The sequence below is a fragment of the Oryzias latipes genome, chromosome 2 (assembly GCF_053564925.1).
Source record: "Oryzias latipes strain Hd-rR chromosome 2, Olatipes_Hd-rR_3.1".
Lineage (NCBI taxonomy): Eukaryota > Metazoa > Chordata > Actinopteri > Beloniformes > Adrianichthyidae > Oryzias > Oryzias latipes.
The window spans coordinates 17,662,185-17,678,403 of NC_136238.1; the positions used below are offsets into that span (position 1 = coordinate 17,662,185).

The 16,219-nt window shown below is 42.2% G+C and overlaps 2 long non-coding RNA genes across 3 annotated transcripts; one reads left to right on the plus strand and one right to left on the minus strand.

Moving 5' to 3' along the window:
• The first annotated feature begins 297 nt into the window (after positions 1-297).
• On the plus strand, positions 298-2,393 carry LOC144990203 (uncharacterized). 2 transcript variants are annotated; one of them, XR_013654223.1, is made up of 4 exons: positions 298-597; positions 1,316-1,496; positions 1,571-1,701; positions 1,877-2,393. It is a non-coding gene; the product is annotated as an uncharacterized LOC144990203 (long non-coding RNA). The 2 variants fall into 2 exon arrangements; XR_013654222.1 differs by lacking the exon at positions 298-597 and having other exon boundaries at positions 951-1,496.
• LOC144990207 (uncharacterized) lies at positions 2,214-3,330 on the minus strand. The gene is made up of 2 exons (XR_013654224.1): positions 2,726-3,330; positions 2,214-2,337 (listed from the first exon to the last, which is right to left on the minus strand). It is a non-coding gene; the product is annotated as an uncharacterized LOC144990207 (long non-coding RNA).
• Positions 3,331-16,219: the final 12,889 nt, after the last annotated feature.

Sequence of the window (16,219 nt, forward strand, 5' to 3'; positions counted from 1 at the left end):
GACCCCTGATTTAAGTGCACAAAATGCTTATTATACTTACTATGCTAGCTATGTTAATGTGGCGGAAAATAAAGGCATAGCTATCAACATCAACCGTCAGAAAAACACATTGCTCAAAATGTTAATCAGCATGATTAGCATAACTATGATAACTAGGCTAATGTGGCTAAAAGTCAAGGCATAGTGATCAACATCATCCACTCTCAGAACACATTAACTAAAATGGTATTGCTATTTATGCTACCTATGCTAATATGGCTTAAAGTGCTAGCATTGCGATAAACATCATCCACTCTCTCAGAACACCATAACTAAGGCTGTGTCCGAATTACCGCCCTAACCCCTATATAGTGCACTATATAGTGCGGTCGCCATTTTGTAGTGCTGTCCGAATCTACAGTTCAAAAATCATGTGCACTAGAAATTTCCCAGAATTCTCTACGAAAAACCAGTGTGGATCGATGCTCACTCGATCGGCGAATATTGCCCAGAATGCACTGCGTTCATACCAGAATGCATTGCGTGTGACCCACAATACACTGCGTTTGAATTATTCAAAGATGGCGGACGGTTGCGCTAGAAAGAGGACTTAAAAATGTAAGTATATTTAAAAGTATCTTGTATATGTTGTAAAATATATTTGTAAATACGTAAGATGACTTGTTTAATATGTTTTATTCCTCAATCGACTATCTACATTGTTTTGAAGCTCATCAATTTTGGTAATGCTAAAGCTAACGCTAGCGCGAATTAGCATTGAAGGCTAAAAACAAACGCTGTTGATAGTACATCAAAAAACAGTGAGTTCTAACCGTAGTCATAAGTTATTAACACATTTTTAAAATGTGTTTATATATGTAAGGACTGACGAGGATGAGGAAAATCTGATCCATCTGTGGATGGAGAAAGAGCCTGTTTGTTATCGGGCAAGCTCGTGCCGGATGGAAGTAAGACACTTGATCAGATTTGTATTTATTTATCATTAAACTGTAATCGTTGTCATTTTGGGGTAAAGGTTGTTGTTGAAAGAGGAGAGGAGGAGAGAGCAAGAAGGGACAAAGAGTGACAGGAGAGTCTGTTAAGCTTACCTGAGTTTAAAATATTGTTCACAAAATGTAACGTCGTCGTTGTTTTTGCCATTTGTTTAATAAATGCAGGAACAAAAATGAATTATTTACATGTATTATTTAAATCTGAGCCATTTTAACAATCTCAAAAGGATTTTCATATAAATATCAAATGTACATATTTACATTTACGTTTTATATGTTAACATTTATTTTTATACATCATAACAATAATCCTGGTCTTCTAGAGTCATGTGTGTCACAGTTGGATCTAAAAGGAAAGCAGAGATCTGTCCTCGCAGACGGACGCCACTTTACCCGTCCTACTGGTTCCTGCTGTGGCTCAACATCTGTGGCTCCAAGCAGTCCCCTTCGCTGATGCACAGATTGTGCAGAACTGAACTGCAGGCAATGATTTTCATTGCAAAGGTTGGTTTTACTTCCAGTGCCCCCAGAAATATTGCTCTCCTCCTCATTTTCCAAATGCTCTCTCTCCACCACAGAGCGTGCCTTGGCGTGGTGCTGGTTGTAACGGGCCTGAACCGCATTCCTCATGGGTTCCCTGTAGGGTGTCAGCAGCGTGATGGGATGAGCAATGCAGGGATACCCACCATCACCCAAAATGATCATTCAGGTGGGTAATGTTTTATTTACATAAATTGGGCTTTTACGTAGAACCTGTGAACTGTGGACTGATCCTTGATTCCCAACAAAAATATCTCTAAATTTGGCTTAGAGTCACATACAGCCTGCAGTTGAATGGAATAAAAAAGCTTCCTGTTAAAATAACAAGCTGCATTTTCTTTTAGGGCCTTTATTCTTCAGTGGCAGCCCTCAATGCTCCCCACGACCTTTTGGAAGGTGGAAGACCAAGCAAGCTGCTATAAAACCAGAGGTGACTAATGGCAGTTCATTCCCACTGGATGCTGGGTGACCCTGCTCATCAGCTGGAGGATGCGGTCTGCCGTCCTGTGGACAACGTCACTTACAGTGGACCGTGGCATGTCAAAGGCCCTGGCTACCACACTGTATGATGTGCCACATGCCAGCCAGAAAAGAAACACCAGGACCTCAGTCTCCTGTGCCCCCCCCCCCCCCCCCCCCCCCCAGAGTGTGAGGAACCCGAAGCTGCTCCACCAGATGCTCAATGGTCCTGCGGGTCAACCGATCTGCAGGTCTGCCGGTCTGGTTTTGTGTCGGACTGACCGTCAGCGTGAAGGGCCACGACAGACACCTTTATGTTGGCAAAGCAGTAGAGACGTGGAAGACCCTGTAAAATAGAAAAATAATTATTTCATTGAGAAAATTAAATCTGATTTTTTTGAATGTTTCATTTTATTCTGATGTCTTACATTTTAGTTTATGACGTATTTATAAATGCTGGAAAATCTCATGGTTTTTTTAGGCTGGGTTTTTGGATTTTTATATAAATATTTAAAAATTAAAGTATTTTTGTTTAAAACAAGTGATATGGTTTGACTCTGAATAAAAAATACTAAACTTTGATCTCACAAGTGTTTCATGTAGTTAGAATATACAGTTCAGAGTCCAGTGTTGAAAAAGAATTTTAAACTCTTACGCAGACTGTGTAACATTGAGCACAATTAGTGACAAATGCTTAAATTGAACTAATAAAAAAAACTTTAAGTTTAACTCACAAGTTGTTCATGTCTGGCCAGGGCATCCAGAGGAAATCTTCGGAGACGCCTGCTTCTCCTTGCCGCCCTGTGATGCTGCATATCTGCTCGTTTTTGGTTTGATCCCATGAAAAACGGTTGAATTATTGCCAGGAACACGGACAGATTCATATATAAAGCTCTTTTCAGTAAGGTAGAAGAGAAAACTACAGAAAAAAATGCCTCCTCGCAAGAGTCCGTAAATCGTTCAGCGGCACAAAAATAAATATTGCCATGGAGTAATAACATGGGGGTTTATTTATCAACAAATACATAAAATCTACACCAATGTGTTTGTAATTTTATTATTTGTAAATCAGCCACATTTTCCATGATCAGAACACAGCAGATTCATAAATACTCTTCATAAAATGTTCATATTTATTATATTTTTAATTTGACAAATGGGTGTCATTCTCCGCGTTAAATAGAAGTAGTTCCCCTCCAGACCAGGTGGTGGCGGTAATGCGCCACTTTGTTTCCGTGCCAAGCGCCATTTGAAAACACCCGAAAGAGAAAACTAGTGAGCACGGGTGTCCGAATTGCTTTGAAAATTCAGAGAACTATATAGAGAACTATATAGTGCCGCACTAGTAGTTAGGGGTTAGGGCGGTAATTCGGACACAGCCTAAAATTCTAATGCTATTTATGCTAGCTATGCTAATGTGGCGAAAGTGCTAGCATTGCGATTAGCATCATCACCTCTCTTAGAAAAACACATTGCTTCAATTGTTAATCATGCTAATGTAAACCTCTCTTCGCTCCTACTGCTCCAGGCGGTGCGGTCCACTGTGGTAGAGGGGAATTTTTCTTTTGCTCAGGTTGGGTGAAGGCTTGGGTCAAATTTTACCTATCAAGGTTAATACTATCCACCCCAAGAATTTCACACGACACGTACAGAAAATGATAACAAATGTATTAATAACAGAATTATACTCAACAGTTTCAAAATAAAAATTGTTCAAAATAAATAAATAAAAACCACTGAGATCTCAGGGAAAATTGCAGTTTGGAGCTCCAAAAAAAAAGAGAAAAAACCCCACAAAAATACCCTCAATTGAGTGCACTCAACAGTCCTACCGCCCTCTAATGTCCAGGAATGCAGTTCACGGAGTCGGTTTGGGTGTAAGGCAGGGGTCGGGAACCTATGGCTCGCGAGCCATATATGGCTCTTTTGATGGTCACATGTGGCTCGCAGACAAATCTTTAATTATAGTTTTTTTTTTTTCATTAGACCAGTCCTTCTCGGGCGCGTTGCGATGCCAGAGGCGCGCAGTAGTAGCGGTGCTTAGAGAGAGAAATCTGCGCCAGCGCTATCAGTTACTATTATCTATTATTTCACAGAGTTTGTACCAGCTGGAAACCTGTGAATTGCCGTGCCTAAAACTGCGCGCTCCCGTCTCTGAGAAAGAGCGCGCAGATGCGGGGACGGGATGTGTGAGGGAGAAAGCAGAGGGTGGGGCTGAGGTGTTGTGGGGACAGGCAGCAGGTGAATCGCGCAGGGATTGTAAAAACGTAAAAAAACCCGCTTCCCGTCACTCACTGCAGTGTGTGAGTGTGTGTTCGGCTCCCCGTCTGCATGTGAGCAGTCTTTGTCACATCTACAGAACATTCAGACCTACGATGACGTTTAAAGTCTCAACGCCTGAACGAAGCAGAAACTCACCACGTATCAACCAGACTAGACCATCAGCAAAACTACCACGAGAAATACTCATCATTTATCAGCAACAGAATAACAATATTATTAAAAAAGAATCCACAGACTTATTGTACTTTAAAAATGTTGAAATTAAATCAAATGCACACATTCATTTGTATATTTAGTTTTAAACAAATTGTCGCGGACTGAGTTTAACTTGGCTGTTGGGCCGCGTTAAAAGTTCTGGAGTTCATTGAACGCGTCAAGCAGAGATCTGATTGGCCCTCAGTTCTGTCGCTCAGCCTGTTGTTAGGTAGTTTGGACCAATGGGGTTCAGCTATGGGCCGAATAAGGGAAATGGGAGGGCTGCAGCGGGAGCAGGGGAATATAAAGTTGGGAGAAGCGCTCTCGTGTCGGCGGGAGAGATTCAGGAGTTGCTGAATTAATTGTACGGCGTTTGTTGCGGTCTGCAGTAATCGGAATAAAGAACTTTAAAAGAGGTTAAGTCTCCGTGCCTCAGTGTGGGGAAGGGACACTACATTATTGTATGGCTCTTTCGAAATTACATTTCAAAATATGTGGCATTTATGGCTCTCTTGGCCAAAAAGGTTCCCGACCCCTGGTGTAAGGGGATGATGGGATGGGACCACGGTCTCTTCACTCAAGGAGGGAAATTATCCAAGATGGAGGCGTAGAAGGACCGGGAACAGAAGACGGCAGACGAAAGAAAAACTCCTCTGGAATGTCACATAAAAAAAAAACCAGCCTGCACAACGTGCAGAAATATTATTCATTTAACTCTTATTCACTAGAAATTTAATGAAAACATTTCAAAAAGTTTTTTTCTTTTTCCTATTCACAGCATATCAACAACATACAATGTTTTTCCACATTTATTAACTGCATAACCAGGTTATAATAACCAATGTAACTGAATATAAAAACTGAAAAATTCTTATAAAAAGTAATCAAAGTTATCCCGACTGGTTTTAATGTAATCCTGTGCACGCGGCAACTCGGTTTAGCATGCTAACACAGCGGTTTGAATAGCATCAATAACTCACCAGGATATCCGTTGTACAAGTAAAAAACAATCTTCAGTGCAGTTTCAACAAGCACAGCTCCAGCATAAATCAAAAAAGCTTTCTAGGTTTTATTTTCACTCACTTAGAACACATTAACTAAAATGCTATTGCTATTTATGCTAGCTATACTAATTTGGCGAAAGTGCTAGCATTGCGATTAGCATCATCACTTCTCTTAGAAAAACACATTGCTCCAATTGCTAATCATGCTAACTATGCTGGCTATGCTGATCATGCTAACTATGCTAGCTATGTTAATGTGGCCAAAAGTGCTAGCATAGCGATAAACATCATCCACTCACTCAGAACTCATTAACTAAAATGCTATTGGTATTCATGCTAGCTATACTAATATGGCTTAAAGTGCTAGCATTGCGATAAACATCATCCACTCACTCAGAACACATTAACTAAAATGCTATTGCTATTTATGCTAGCTATGCTGATATGGCGAAAGTGGTAGCATTGCGATAAGCATCATCACTTCTCTTAGAAAAACACATTGCTCCAATTGCTAATCATGCTAACTATGCTGGCTATGCTGGTCATGCTAAATATGCTAGCTATGTTAATGTGGCCAAAGGTGCTAGCCTGGCGTTAAACATCATCCATTCTCAGAACACATTAACTAAAATGGTATTGCTATTTATGCTAGCAATACTAATATGGCTAAAAGTGCTAGCATTGCGATAAACATCATCCACTCTCTCAGAACACATTAACTAAAATGCTATTGCTATTTATGCTAGCTATACTAATATGGCTTAAAGTGCTAGCATTACGATAAACATCATCCACTCACTCAGAACACATTAACTAAATTGCTATTGGTATTTATGCTAGCTATACTAATATGGCTTAAAGTGCTAGCATTGCGATAAACATCATCCACTCTCTCAGAACTCGTTAACTAAAATGCTAATGCTAACTATGCTAGCTATGCAAAATCGGCTAAAAGTGCTAGCATAGCGATTAACATCATCCACTCTCTCAGAACACATTTACTAAAATTCTAATGCTATTTACTCTAGCAATGCTATTGTGGCGAAAGTGCTAGCATTGTGATTAGCATCACACCTCTCTTAGAAAAACACCTTGCTCCAATTACTAATCATGCTAACTATGCTGGCTATGCTGATCATGCTAACTATGCTAGCTATGTTAATGTGGCTAAAAGTGTATGGGTTGTGATGATTATGATCGACTTTCTCAGAAAAAAACATTGCGCAAATGCATATTATGCTATCTGTGGTTGCTATGCTCATAAGGCTAAAAGTGCTACATAGCGATTAACATCATCCTCTCTTTTAGAACATATTAACTAAAATGCTATTGCTATTTAAACTAGCTATACTTATATGGCTAAAAGTGCTAGCATTGCGATAAACATCATCCACTCTCTTAGAACACATTAACTAAAATTCTAATGCTATTCTTGCTAGGTATGCTAATGTGGCTAAAATGTTAACATTGCGATTAGCATCCCAAACACTCTTTTAGAAGAACACATTAAGTAAAATGCTAATGTTAACTATGTTAGTATGTCTAAAGGTGCTAGCTTAGCGATTAGCATCATCAACTGACTTAGAAAAACACTTTGGTGAGAGTTATATGTCATAAGTTGATAAATAAAACAACACTTTTTTAAAACATTCAGAAAGACTGCTTTATTTCAGAGTTTTGGCACTATTGACTCACTCAAGGATTTTTGAGCCCAAAATTTGTTATTATTTGTTGACAAAGTGTTTGTTTAATAGTCATAAACATGCTTTTCACACTTTTGACTCACAAAATGATTTTTAAGCACAAAGCGCTCTCAAAAGCACGTTTTGTCATTTGTGGTTTAAAACAAGTGTCATCCATGGTCACACTGTAAGTTTGAAAGTCCAAACAGTAAGAAACATACTTTTTTAACACTTTTGGCACGTTTGACACACAAAATAATTTTTAAGCACAAAGCGCTCTCAAAAGTACGTTTTGTCATTTGTAATTCAAATAAAGTGTTATTCGTTGACAAAGTGTATGTTTAATAGTCATAAACATGCTTTTTCACACTTTTGACTCACAAAATGATTTTTAAGCACAATGTTACGGGGGGAATGGAAAGTACCCAGGCGCAGAGAAGGAGAGGAGGCAGGAGGTTGCAGGGGAACGGGGTTTAATAACAAAACTAAAGAAAAACCAAAAACCACTGCAGAGCAGGCTAGAAACACTCAAACTCGAAAATCGAAATACACAGGAACGGGGAAACATTAACCAATGGAGCAGCACAGGAGGAAGGAAAAGACAGGACTTAAATACAGACAAGGCAACAAGACACAGGTGGAAACACTCAGGACTGATGGGGCAAGGTCAAACTCGAAACAACAACGGAACAGGAAATACTACAAAATAAAACAGGAAGTGAAACTCAAAACATCACAGAACAAAAGGAACCAAACCACAAGGGGAAAGAAACAGAAACCGTAACATCACCCCCCCCTCAAGGAACCGCACCGAGGTTCCTCAACGAAGCCCACGAGGAGGGGGTCCAGAGAACACACTGCCACGTGCAGCAGAGTCCGGGGGGCGGCCGGGAGGCCGTTCAGTCCGGCGAGGCGGGTCCGGGGGGCGGCCGGGAGGCCGTTCAGTCCGGCGAGGCGGGTCCGGGGGGCGGCCGGGAGGCCGTTCAGTCCGGCGAGGCGGGTCCGGGGGGCGGCCGGGAGGCCGTTCAGTCCGGCGAGGCGGGTCCGGCCAGCAAACGGCTGGTGACTCGGGTTCACAGTCAGGAACTGGCGGCTCGGACTCAGCGGCGGGGGGCTCTGGGTCCGCGGCAGGGGGCCCGGGTTCGGGGTCCGCGGCAGGCGGCCCGGGTTCGGGGTCCGCGGCAGGCGGCTCGGCGTCAGGGTCCGCGGCAGGCGGCTCGGCGTCAGGGTCCGCGGCAGGCGGCTCGGCGACAGGGTCCGCGGCAGGCAGCTCGGCGACGGGGTCCGCGGCAGGCGGCTCGGCGACGGGGTCCGCGGCAGGCGGCTCGGCGACAGGGTCCGCGGCAGGCGGCTCGGCGACAGGGTCCGCGGCAGGCGGCTCGGAGACAGGGTCCGCTGCAGGCGGCTCGGAGACAGGGTCCGCTGCAGGCGGCTCGGAGACAGGGTCCGCTGCAGGCGGCTCGGAGACAGGGTCCGCTGCAGGCGGCTGGGGCTCGGGGTCCGCGGCAGGCGGCTCGGGTTGGGGGTCCGCGGCAGGAACGGAAGGGGTGGCGTCCGGCGACCTCCTCGGAGCCGGAACCGGTCGTGGACGATCCGACACCCTCCTCGGAGCAGGAACTGGAGGAGTTGCGTCCAGCAACCTCCTCTGAACCGGAACTGGTCGAGGTGCGACCGGGACCCTCCTAGGAGCCGGAACTGGAGGAGTTGCATCCAGCAACCTCCTCGGAGCCGGAACGGGTCGTGGTGGGCCCAGCACAGTCCTCGGAGCCGGAACGGGACGGGGTGCATCCGGGACCCTCCTAGGAGCCGGAACGGGACGGGGTGCCTCCGGGACCCTCCTAGGAGCCGGAACGGGACGGGGTGCCTCCGGGTTCACCTCCGGGACCAGGGCGGGACGTCGAGAAGGGCGGCGGCGATGACAGCGGCCCCCTCTTACAGCCAGTCGACTCCCATTGAAGAAGGAGGCTGGGGGCTGACCCTCCAAAGTCCACTGGGGCTCGACCCCCACCTCCTCCAGGTAAGGGTCCTCCCAAAGCCACAGGTCCTGGTCCAGAGGGTCCAGGAAGGCCCGTGGCTGGAGAATGTCCAGCTCCATCCAGGAGTTTGGGAAGGATCATGCTAACTATGCTAGCTACGTTAATGTGGCTAAAAGTGCAAGGGTTGCGATGATTATGATCAACTTTGATTCTTTGAAAAACACATTGCTCCAAAATGCATAATATGCTAACTGTGATTGATATGCTAATTTGGCTAAAAGTGCTAGCATAGCGTTAAACATCATCCACTCTCAGAACACATTACCTAAAATGTTATTGTTATTTATGCTAGCTATACTAATATGACGAAAGGGCTAGCATTGCGATTAGCATCACACCTCTCTTAGAAAAACACCTTGCTCCAATTGTTAATCATGCCAACTATGCTGGCTATGCTGATCATGCTAACTATGCTAGCTATGTTAATGTGGCCAAAAGTGCTAGCATAGCGATTAACATCATCCAAACTCAGAATACATTAACTAAAATTCTATTGCTATTTATGCTAGCTATACTAATATGGCTAAAAGTGCTAGCATTGCAATAAACATCATCCACTCTCTCAGAACACATGAACTAAAATTCTAATGCTATTTATGCTAGCTATGCTAATGTGGCGAAAGTGCTAGCATTGCGATTAGCATCATCACCTACCTTAGAAAAACACATTGCTCCAATTACTAATCATGCTAACTATGCTGGCTATGCTGATCATGCTAACTATGCTAGCTATGTTAATGTGGCTAAATGTGCAGGGGTTGCGATGATTATGATCAACTTTTTCAGAAAAACACATTGCTCCAAATGCATAATATGCTAACTGTGCTTGATATGCTAATGTGGCTAAAAGTGCTAGCTTAGCATTAAACATCATCCATTCTCAAAACACATTAACTAAAATGCTATTGCTATTTATGCTAGCAATACTAATATGGTTAAAAGTGCTAGCATTGCGATAAACATCATCCACTCTCTCAGAACTACATCCGACATCCGACATCAGAACACTTTCAATCTCTTTGGCCCAGAGCCAAGTCCACGCACATTCCAGCTAACAATGTTAAGACTGTTCATGACTGCTCTAACCGGGAGAGTGCAAGGCTAAATAGTGCGTGTGCCAGTCCGTGTGCGCGTGCCCGCTGTGCGTGCCTACTGCACCGAGAAGCGCTGTGCGGTGTGGTTGAACGTTTCCTGGATGTGAGCTGCATGTTGCGTGCGTCCTGTGTGAGCCTAAATGAGATTTTTGCAGTTAAAACGGTCTCAAAAACACGTTTTGTCATTTGTAGTTCAAAACAGGTTTTATTCATTTTTACCTTGCTAGTGTGAATGTCAAAACAGTTAGAAATCCAGCAAAAATGCATTTTTGACACTTTTGAGTGACAAAATGATTTTTGAGCACAAAATGGACTCAAAAGGCAAAGTCTTCATTTGCAGTTCAAAAAAGTGTTATTTTTTGTCACTTTGTAAGAGAAAATGTCAAAACAGAATAATGGTCACATTTGAAGTTTAAAAGTATAAACCCTTAGAAACATGCTTTTTTCACACTTTTGGCACTTTTGACTCACAAGATGATTTTTATGAACAAACAAAGCCAGGAAATATTAATATTAGAAATAATAAATCAATTTTAAGCTGCAAGCGACTTCCATGCCCAACTCTACGCACCACCGCTGACCTCATTTCCCTCACCGCCTCACTGCTGAAGGAATTTATATTTTTTGTGGTCCTTATTTCTTAGGCTTTTTATCTTATCTTTATTTCATTGAAGGTTTTCTTTCATGTTTACTGTGTGTGGGTTCCAGCCATTTGAATTTGAAAGGGACTTCCTGATAATTGCATATGTAAAGAGGTTTTGATGCTGCAGCTCCGTACTCATCCCCCTTCAGGAGAAAACAGTCTTTGATCTTCTAAGACCATCTGAAAGGCTTTGCTGTAGGTCTGACATGGATCATAAATCAATCATCTCTGAGACTGATTCAATCCCTGGGAACCGCTTCAGACATCTGCTCACGTGTGGGGAACAAAGGTTTATTATCTACTGGCTGATAGGAAGTTCCGGTCACCTGTAGGGGACCACCTGGGGAGACATTTGGTTGCGGGACCATGTCAGTCTGTGAGGAGACCTCCTGGACAGCAGACGCGGGAAACAGATGCTGACTCCAAGTATGGACTAAGGAAGTAGGCAGGCTCCCTGCCGGCCAATCCGAGTGGCCAGAGGCGGAGATACAGCAGCCATCTTGTTTCCAGAGGAGGAGATTCTGACCACTTGTTTAAAAGTCTGCACTCAAGGAACTTTCCTTTGTTCTCAACAGGCTGGCATGTTAAGACGTTAGCAATTTTGCGCTGTGCAAGCTCTGAAACTTTGAGAACCCAGATGTCTGTTTTATTTTGTTTTACTTTGTTTTTAGAGATATTGTTAGGGAATAAATTTGTTAAACTTAATCCGGTAGCATCCCGTGGTTTCTTCTTCTCGACTTTTTTGAACACGCAAGGAAAGTAATTTCAAAGCGACATATTATTTCCTACACTGCCCATCTTTGATCAAGGCTAGTCAAAGCTGCATTTGCTTATTATGCTAACTATGCTAATGTGGCTAAAAGTGCTACTATTGCGATTAGCATCATAAACTCTCTCATAAAAACAGATTGCTCAAAATGCTAATTATGCTAGTTTTGCTAATGTGGCTAAAAGTAGTAGCATAGATATCAGCATCATCAACTCTCTCAGAAAAACAAATTACTCCAAATGCTAATTATGTTAACTATGCTAGCTATGCAAATGTGGCTAAAAGTGCTAGCATAGCGATCAGCATCATCAACTCTCTCAGAAAAATACATTGCTAAAAATGCTAATTGTGCTAACTATGCTAGTAATGCTAATATCGCTAAAAGGGCTAGCTCAGTGATCAGCATCATCAACTGACTGAAACACATTGCTCCGTTGGTGAGAGCCATATGTCATTAGTTGATTAAAAAAAAAACAACACTTTTTTCAAAATGGCCGCTTTTCTGTTTATTTTATGTCCATAGTAACTATTTTATGTTTTGGTTGCCTCGGGATGACAAACAGTTCGACGTCAGTTTCGGACAGATCGGAAAAAGTAAACTTTTTGTTTGTCCTTAGCAACAGTGGTTTTATGTTAACCACGGCCACATTCCTTATATGTCAATGTCCAGTGTTCTTCATTATTTTCAGTTCCTGACATAGATGCATGCCTTCAATTTTCACTGTACAGTGATCCGTTGCTATAACGCGGTCTACTTTTCACGGTTTCGCTACTTCACGGATTTGCATCATGCATTGTGTTCTGCATTCTGATTGACTAAAAAAGTCACTCTTCTTCTTCTCTACCTATGCGTCAAAAACGTTGCAGTTTAATGTGTACACGTACGTAAATAAGCTTGCCAAATTTACGTACGTCCAAATTCTCTTTCAACTTCGAGTTTCTCTAAAACCCATAGAAAAAATAGCGACGACAACTGCCAATCACTATGTTCTTCTCCTGAACAAACACAGCTGCACCGCGGGCTTCAGGAGAAGAAAACACTGCAGAGCGGAGTCAGGATGCAGCGGCTCAGTCTGAAGAGCAGTGAAATACACCTGAGTCACTATTTGTCCGACTGTACTTTGTATTTTTTTCATAATCATTTTAAATTTCCTCCCGTTTAATCCAATTACTCGGGTCGCGGTGGGCGGGGCTAATCTCCGCAATTTGAAGTCTTCTGTTCACATTGATGATTAAAACTACTATACTAACGACTATTTGTTGAAAAAAAAAAACGTTTCTAAGGTACTTTTATTTGTGAAACAAATGCTTCAGCCTGTAAAATGGTTTGTTCTTTCTTTTCAATGTATAATAGAGTATTTAATTGTATAATAACTGTAAAAAAAAAAAGAGGTTCCTACTTCACGGATTTTGCATATCACGGGTTCTTTTTGGAAACGCAACCCCCGCGAAAAACAAGGGTTTACTGTATTCCAAATGAAAGGCATGGGAGTTATAACAGTGCGCCCGATTGCTAGCTCGCCATGAGCACTCCGTTAAAAATCTACAACTTCTAATTCCAACATTTGTTCCATAGTACCTTGCTATTGATGCACAAGAAGTTTTGGGACGATTGCTAAAAATTTGAAAAATTTGGTACTGGAATAACTTTTTGTCCTAAGTTCTTTTTTTTCTAATTTCAAGATGCCGGCCTTTTTCCAAAGTCATAGGTCGATGAAACTCCCGATGTAATTGTGGACTTACGCTAGGGATATGTGAGTCAAATTTCGTAAAAATCGCTCGAAAAAAAGTTCATTTTCCTACATTGTGTAAAAACGCGAAATCTCAAAATGGCAGAATTTGCCACAAAATGGCTGCCAAACCGTAGTTCGTGTGGCCATCACGTAATAATTTCAAACTTCGTTTGGATATACCCGACAAAGTTATCTGGGTTTCGTTACCCAATTCTAAAAAAAAAAAAAATCCAAATCTTTTGTGTTTTGCTGAGTTTGCACATTTTTTTGTGATGGTTTTTTGTTCCCAACGCCCACATTTATTTATCGATCTTGTCGTATGTGACATCGTTTTGTTCAGCGTGTGCCAGGGAATCGCATATTTGATTTTCAGGACATTCCAAGAAAAAATGTGCGAGCTAGCTAAAATCGCAAAGGTTGCGAATTTGCCACGTGCATGATGTTCAAAATCTACAACTTCTAATTCCAACATTTTTCCCACATTTTGTACACAGTAGCTTGCCAAGAAGATCTATAAAAATCCCTAGGACGAGTTTTTGTTTGTATCTGGTACTAAAGGTGCTTTTTTTGGAAAATTCAAGACGGCCTCTTCTTCCCAAGGTCAAAGGTCAACGAAACTTTTTTGGTTACTGTAGAATCAAGCTGGCGGCATATGTGTGCGATTTCGTGAAAATCGCTCAAACAAAAGTGTCGTTAACCCATATTGTCAAAAAACACGAAAATCACCATTTCTCTGAGTTTACCACAAAATGGCCGCCAAGCCGTAGGTCGTGTCGCCATCTTTTACGGGAACTTTCGCCATGATGTCATCGTCGTGGGGGGGGGGTGACGTTCTCTTTGCCGTAAATTCATTTTTTATTTATCCTATGTGTGTGCCGATTTTGGTGAGTTTTCGGGTATGTGGCAAGGGTCAAATATGCGCTCAAAGACGCAGTAAGAAACAAGACACATAATACTGAAACAAAGCAGATACAATATGGAAGGTTTTGCGGTCAGGATTTCTATGTATTTCAATACAGCCTGTCTTTTACTATATTGGATATATGTTGTTAATATTTTATGGTAACTTAGTGGCCAGCAGAGGGCAGGCTTACAAGGTTTGTTGAGTTGTGGTGTTGTGGCGAAAAAGCCACATGAGCATGAGTGTCAGGATGTTCTGAGGAGTCTATGCTTACAAAAAACTTGTGCACCATTAGTCAACGTTTGGAACATTTATTTTTCTCCCAAAAGGTTTCTTCAGCAAAAAAAGCAACAAAAAAACGGTTTTAGTTTGACATTTTAATTATATTAGGTTTTTCTCTGTAAAATATTTTTGGCCAGTAAATAGTTTCATTTACCAGCCAGTGACTCACAAATAAACTTTCATTTCACATAGGCTTTAGGCCATATTCTGGTTCTCAGACACAACATTTTTGCTTAGCTGGATTTTCTTATTATAAAAAACTACAGCTTTAAATCAAACATCTCAACAAATGCACAAATTAGCTTTTTATTCAAAGCTGCATGGTGCCACAATGGCTTATGTTCTTCACTCACAACCAGTGATATTTTTGATGGTGATAGATGCCAGTGAGAAGGCCCTGGTTCAAATACCAGTGGAGTCTTTCCATGTGCTCTTCTTGTGCAAGTGTGGATTTTCTTCAGGCACTCTGGTATCTTCCAACAGTCCAAAAATATGCTTCATAGGTAAAATTGGTATCTCTAAATTGGTCCTAGGTGTGAGTGTATGTGTTTGTGTGAGATCCTGCAACAGGCTGGCAACCTGTTCAGGGTAATTTAACTGGTTCAGCAGCAATCCTGATCATAAAGTTTCTAAATACACGAGTAATCAAACCGTGAAAAAAAAATGCTTTTTTTAATCATTTAGAACACAGAATCCAATCTTAAAGCTCACGCGTTTAGTTTTAGCTTAAAACTCATTTTGTGACTTTGAGCAGTTTGATAATGTTTCAGACAGAAACAACTGACCTTGCTGACCTGAAGGTGTTTCTGGTTAAGTATTGCTGCTGAAAGTTTCTCTTTGAGACCAAGCCGAGCTGAAAAGGGGTAATTTTATTATTTTTATGATTGTCTGTGCTACTGTAGTTTAATCCAGATTTTTGTTCTATGTGTCTACTTCAAATTTTTTTCTTTCTCAAAACTTCTTGCCTTTTGCCAGGCCACAGCTGTGCTGCTTTGCTCCCCGCTTTCAAGTCTAACCTTTCCCATTTGACAGAACTGGACCTAAACTACAATAACCTGCAGCCTTCAGGTGTTCAGACGGTCCAGGATCTGGTGGAGAGTCCAAACTCCAAAGCAGACTCTGACGTCAGTAGAGGGTTGGAGTCAGTCCAATCAATTCAAATATTTTGTTCTCAAGTTAGTCCGTGAGTTTCCTGTGACGCTGCAGCTTCTCATTGAAGCTCTGTGGAGAGTGATGACAGGGTTCAAGACAACAGCCAGCCAATCAGAGCAGCGGAGCTTCAACAGGCAAAGATGACAGGAGGCTACTTCTCTTAACAGGACTAAAGCTCCTGCTGCTCTTTCTGCTGCTGTGCTGCATCACTGTCTGACAGCAGAGGATGAGAAGACACTTTTTCATCTCAATGCTTCTCGTCTTCTCTTAACAGGTTTGAGGGAATTGGCTTGTAGGTCTGATGTTCCTTCTGGTGGAGCAAAGGTGAACAGCAGTAGATGGTCTGTAGAGATGTTTTTTCTGGACGGTGTTCCTGGGAGGTGGAGACCAGTGTTGGAGAAATCAGTGGAAGGGAAGATGAGTGTCAAAGTTGCCACATAAGACCTGCTAAACT